Genomic DNA, 6189 nt, shown 5'->3' with positions numbered 1-6189 from the left:
ATATTTGATGATTTCTTTTTTTTTCATTAACTACAATTTTTTTTAATTATTAACTACAATTTTTTTAAAATTCATTGACTACTACTATATTGGAAAAATAAATCCCTAATTTCTCTTGAATTCTTCCTTTCTCTTTCTTCTTGTCTTTTTTTTTTTATTAGACTACGCTCAGATTTTACGATACGAATTTTTTTCTGTGTTCACCGATACATGCCGAAATCGTTCCATCGACCCCGATCAAGATGTTATCGATTGTTCGACGTGTATCTCAATGTAGCGATTGACTGACGTCCCCATAATTACGGGAAAGGCGCGTGTCGCTCCACCAAATATAAAGTTAGTCCCGACTTCGCCGCGAGATATCGAGAGATAACTTGTCGCGCTTTCACACGCTCCTTTCTCACGCCCCCGCGTGTAACGTGAAGCCTTTCGAAATCCACACGATATATATGCATATAGATTTTGATGATCAGAATTAACGATAACGCAAGTAACATCTGTTATTTTATTTCTTATTATTACTGCAATAGATTGCTAATTTGCCCAAGAGATTTGAAAAATCAAGATTTATATGATATCGGTATGAATTGAAATTTTGAAATTGTATTATTATAAAAATTATTTATATGTCTATTTATGACTCTAAAAATTCAATATATGTCTATCTATTATAATAATACAGTTATTTTGATATTAAAGAGTGTAAAATCTCACGAAAGAAAATTTTTAAATCTCTTAGATTATATTATACGAATAAAATATAATTTTGTGGAACAGCTCCATATATAGCTTCACCTAAAATTTAGATATACAGATAGAAGGTAATAAAATCGTAGTTAGATCTTATACCTACCGTTCGCTTAATTTGGTGAAATTTAAATTCCAGTGGGAACACGCTTGTTAGGAATAAAATTTTTATTAAATATATCTATATAAGGAAATCATACAATTTATTACGATTACGTTATCGCACCAAGCTATTTCAGTTGTTATAACCAGTGTGTTCACCGACTTGAATCTTAATCTGAATATTTTGACATTGAAAAAATGAGCAGTTTATGCTCCACAAACAAATTTAAATATTTGACTTTTAATAATTAAAATATATATATTGTACAGATTTTTTTTATAAAACTTCCTTTTTAGAAAATATTTTAATATAAATTCACGCTATATTAAATTCTAAAAATAATTAGAGATAACATAATTATTCTCTAATATTCTAAACATCATAATTTATATAACAACATAGAGATATTTATACTTGATTAAGAATTCTAATATATAAGTGTTAATCACAAAAGTCTTTGCAAAAGATCATTTTTATTATATATAAATGTAAATGTTTTGAGATTTTGAAAATTTTATACATTAGCACACATTATAATTATTCAGATGTAACATCGGCGTACGATTGGGGGAGGGAGGGGCACAGGGGGATGAGTCGTGATCGTTACAAAAACACCCTCGCAACGGCCGGTTGCTGTCCGTTTGATTCACCGTTTCCTGCGATCGTCGTATTTTTGTCCGCGCGTGCCTCCACTTCGTTTCTTTCGCTGCTGTCTCTCGCCTCGTTCTTTTTCCTCCCTCTGTCTCTTTCTTTCTCTTTCACTCACTCACTCAATCTTCTCCTCGCACTAGCTACGACCCTGGTCGTATTTTCTTACTTTTTCAACCCTTTCTTTTTTGTCCGCGGCGCTCTCAGCCCTCCCACGCGCCGTCACTGCTCGCGCGTTTATTCGTATGCGTATGTTTTCGAAAGGGTGAAGGCACGCGCGTTCGCGCGTGGAGGTGAGCCTTACGTAGGTTTAATGAGCGCTATTATGACCTAGTTGCACTCGACATCGCGCGCATAAATCCTCGCGGCACATTAATCCTCGAGCCCGAGAGTCTCGAACTTTCTCTCTCTCTCTTTCTCTGACGAGTGGCATCGGCGCACCTCGCGGCACATTAATCCTCGAGCCCGAGAGTCTCGAACTTTCTCTCTCTCTCTCTCTCTTTCTCTGACGAGTGGCATCGGCGCGCCGAGGGTAGGCAAAGCCGAGGAGAATTTATTAATCGCTAACAAAAGAAAATGAACTTCCTGCACGGAAGAAGAATGATCGCTCGCGTCCGGAAGTGATGAGCGCGGATCGCCGCCGCGATGCGAAAAATTAAGAGATTCGTGAGGAGACCCTCGCGAAACTCAAGCAGCCTATAAATAAGCGGACGACTCGAGATTTCGGAAGCGCGTACTAAGAGAATACAGTTTTTGACATGTCTATTATAAATTGCACTTATTTAATTATTATTAAATTGATCGTAATAATTGATCATAATAATTAATTATTATTATTTGATCATAATTAAATGTAAAACCGAATGGATCGGCCACCAAAGGGACTGCATTTATATCAGGATGAAACCGACATGGACCGAAGGCCCTATTTATTTGCTAATTATGTTAATTACTGACTGATACATTATGTGATATCCTCGGAATATTTTTGTCCCAAAAACGGCATAAACTTATCTTTTTATCTGTCTAGTTGACTAGTACATTTCTGCGAATTTAATTTTACTTTATAAATCTTTTTATCTTCTTTGATCGGGTTCCCGGCATACCACGAAGATACGACATACAACGCGTGTGATCGTGTGAAAAAAAAAGAGGAATAACAAGCGCGCGAAGAAATACAAGAAAAGGTAAAAAATAAATCCTTTATCTCTCGTCATCGCTTTCTCCCCGGCGGCATGATTTACTCCCGAATTCTCTTCCTTAATTAGGTTAAAGTTTTGATCCCGCTGTTCTCTCGTTCGAGGGAAAGACGCCGCAGCTTCCGAAATTCACCCGCGAAATTCGCATCCGCTTAATCGTGTAAAACACTCCATGGTTCGTTATCTCGACTAAGGGACCGCGTAAACTTGCCAAGCTCGCCTAATTAATCGTCTTTCGTTGGTATCCTTTCGTCGCCACCGCCGACCGTTATTACGCTTCATCGGTAGCTTTGTGCGGTTCGCTCTTCACGAGAGGAGAGAGAAAAAGAGAAAGAGAGAGACGTTTAACGAAGCGTGATACGGTAACCGACGACGGCTTAAGTAGTAACCGCCTTCTGTGCCCTGGTTGGTCAGCCGTTGCGTACTCGCAGTTACCGAAGGCCGTTCTAGGCCGTTTGGTAGTCACCGTTAGGCAATGTTTCTTGTGCACCGGTTACCTTAAGCGTTCGCCTCAGCGCGCCCCGTTGTCCTTGCAAAGATTCGAGTCGCCGTGTATATCTCCTCGAAAAGCGCACACACATACGACGTACGTAATCGCCGTTGACCCGTGACTGCAAGAAGAGAAGAGAACGAACACTGTAAAAGTCGCTTCGCGATCGAGTAAAGATTTATATTTTCTTCCCTCGATAAAAGTAATTCTTTTCTCGTACATTGTTCGAAGAACCTACACTACGGAACGTTTTTGTTTCTTCCGAATTTTAAGTCGCATCCTTTGTACTTTGATAGGTCTCTTGAACGCTATCTTTACGATGCCTTAGATCGTAAATCGCGACGCTCTGCCGCTTGATTTACACGACGAGACGAGAGCGCGGCGCGCGTTTTTATTAATTCGCGGTCTTACGGACGCGCGATTTAGTGAAAGAGTCGGCGTCGTTATTTTTCGCGGTAAAACGTGAAATCTCTCTTTCTTTCTTTCTCTTTCCGTGACGCGTCGTGCGGGCGCGAAGATAAAAGCAGCGAGGGAGATGGTCCGGGACGCCGTCGTGGTACCCCCTCCCCCCGTCGCGCCCGGGAGGGAAACTTCGGAATTTATTAACTTGTAAGGTACGTTCTTGCGCCGGCAACACACTGCCACCCAGAACTCAATAAAATGTACTTTCGTTACTTTCTCGCCGTCTCTTTTTCCTCCCTGTTCTCCACGCCGTCGTGGCGTACGCTCGTTTATTTGTTGGCCGCGCGATAAAACTTCTCTCTCCTCCCTCTATCTCTCTCTCTCTCTCTCTCTCTCTGTCTCCGTTTCTTTTTCCTCATCCGGGCGTCCTTCCCCCATCGCCCCCCCCCCACCCCCGAAGTCTTTTCATTTAAACTGCCCGCCGGTCGTAAGAAATAATGCTGGAAAAAGTCGTTGCTTGCTCGACTCAGTTACGAGATATCCTTTTTAACGATCGCACTTAACCGCGTCTTTTGACGCTGACGTACGACGTACACAATATTCGCGATTGCAATGGGAATTAAACCCGATATAAATGCAGTCCCTTTGGTGGCCGATACGATGGAGACGGAGGTACATCGTACACGTTTCTTCGTGCTTTTATAACGTTCGAGTAACGAGGATTTCTCCTCTCGGTTCTTTTTCGATCTCTTCCTCTTTCGAAAAGGGGGATAAAGCGTGAAAAGAAAATTTAATCGCCTTGTCTCAAGATTAGTAAGTGCAATATTAAATGTTCCATGTACGTGATCATTCGCGAGTGGATTACGTAAGTCTTCGTATAGAAGACTCGATCGTAGATTTTTGACGACCCTCACTTTCGAGAATTATTCCCTCCCTCGCGATGCTGGAAACGCAAATGGATCGTGATAATGGTGGCGTTTTTCCCGATTCCATAATATACACGATTGTTGTGTAGAAGAAACGGTAGCACGGTCTACGGTCAACTATAAAGGCCATCTGTTCGCTTTTAAAGTCTCTCCTTTATACCGGCGTACGGTGACGTCACTCTCGCGCCGAGATAAACCGAGATGAACCGCCCACTCTCTACTACCTAGTCACATAGCACCTTGCGCTTCTCTTTGTCTTTTCTTCCCCCCATCCCTCTCCCCGACCTTCTACCTCCTCGCCCTCGTCGTGTTTTCGCGAGGAGCCATCGAATTTCTCAACGAGCCGTATTGACTGACGCGCGTGTTATACGACGGGACTTTAACGAGTGTTCGTCTAATCGTCGTGAACTGAGTTTCGAGGAAAGTCTTACGCGAGACCGAAGATGCTTTTGGCACGGTTGGCATTGTCATCAACGTCATTGTTGTGCATAAATCATTTTACCTGCGCTAGTTTCGGGGCTTATGCAGGGTCGTGACTGTAGGCGCGATAGTGCTCTATGAGAGAAAACATCGAATCAGTATCTGAAAAATATCAATACCCTCCTTTTTTATTCATCCGCTATTTTGCGGTGCTGCTTCTCTTCCAAAGCAAAAGATCTGTCAGATGAACATTTAGGAACATTTACGTGCGAATCAAGAGAGGATATTGTTCGAAATAACGCGCATCATAATCATATTCCACAAACAAATTTTATCATTTCAAGATTCGATTTTTATCTTATCTTTGCAAAGTCCAAGTATTATTGATTTCATTTTATTTTTTACAGTTTCTTGACTTTCTTGTATTCTGTCATGTTAAACATTAATTAATCGAACGATTTTAGTGACAAATAACGAATATTATAAATAATTATAAATTATAAATTATAATATGGAATAAATCAATAAATAAATAATAATTATAAATAACGGAAATTCGACGACTTTAACCGTCCAAAATCGTTCGGGATCTCGTGAAAAACAGTGGCGAAACTTCGTAAGGCGACGTTAACGCGCCTTCTAGCGAGGATCGATCGAATCGTAGAGCCTGGTCGTACGTTGGCACGACGCCAGCACGGGCGTCCCGACGCTTCCCGAGATGGTGGACCGAGTCCGGCCGAAGGCAGCGTCCCGGCGTCAGCGTCGGCGTCGGCACGACGGGCGTCCGTCAGTGCGCGTGTGACATGGCTGCGAGGCGCTACTACGACGACCTGGACGACGTCCTCCATCTCGCGATGTGATACACATCCCGTGGCACCCTCGCCTACGATTCTTGCGCGACTCGCAACGGTGTATCGATACCCAATCGATACGGGAATGAGTCATAATCATCGATTGCGAAAGACTATATAGTCTCGATGATGCAGTCGATTGTCGTATGACACTCTCCATACGTCAGGAAGAAGGAACAAGGGATTGAAATCGCTCGGAATATCCTTTTATTCATTGTTGACGTTCTCTCCAAAAGATCCTATCCGCGGATTGGTCGTTTGTGTGAGAGACGAATCAGAGCGAACGTTGTTCTGAAATTTCTCGACATACTTAATATTTTTATCATGTCGGGCCTTTGACTGTCGGGACGTCAGGGCACGGTGATTGCGTGCCGAGAGATCGAGACGCGTGGACAGGAAGAGC

General features: G+C 42.2%; 1 long non-coding RNA gene across 1 annotated transcript in view; it reads left to right on the top strand.

Annotated features, from left to right (window-relative positions):
• The window catches only part of LOC115238166, a 132538-nt gene that overhangs the window by 17908 nt on the left and 108441 nt on the right, over positions 1-6189 (top strand). The gene's annotated exons all lie outside the window — the stretch shown is intronic.

This window comes from Formica exsecta, unplaced genomic scaffold, assembly GCF_003651465.1.
Source record: "Formica exsecta isolate Colony F162 unplaced genomic scaffold, ASM365146v1 scaffold323, whole genome shotgun sequence".
Taxonomy (NCBI): Eukaryota; Metazoa; Arthropoda; class Insecta; order Hymenoptera; family Formicidae; genus Formica; species Formica exsecta.
The sequence above is the reverse complement of the archived record's forward strand: the minus strand, read 5'-3'. Positions and strand labels throughout refer to the sequence as shown.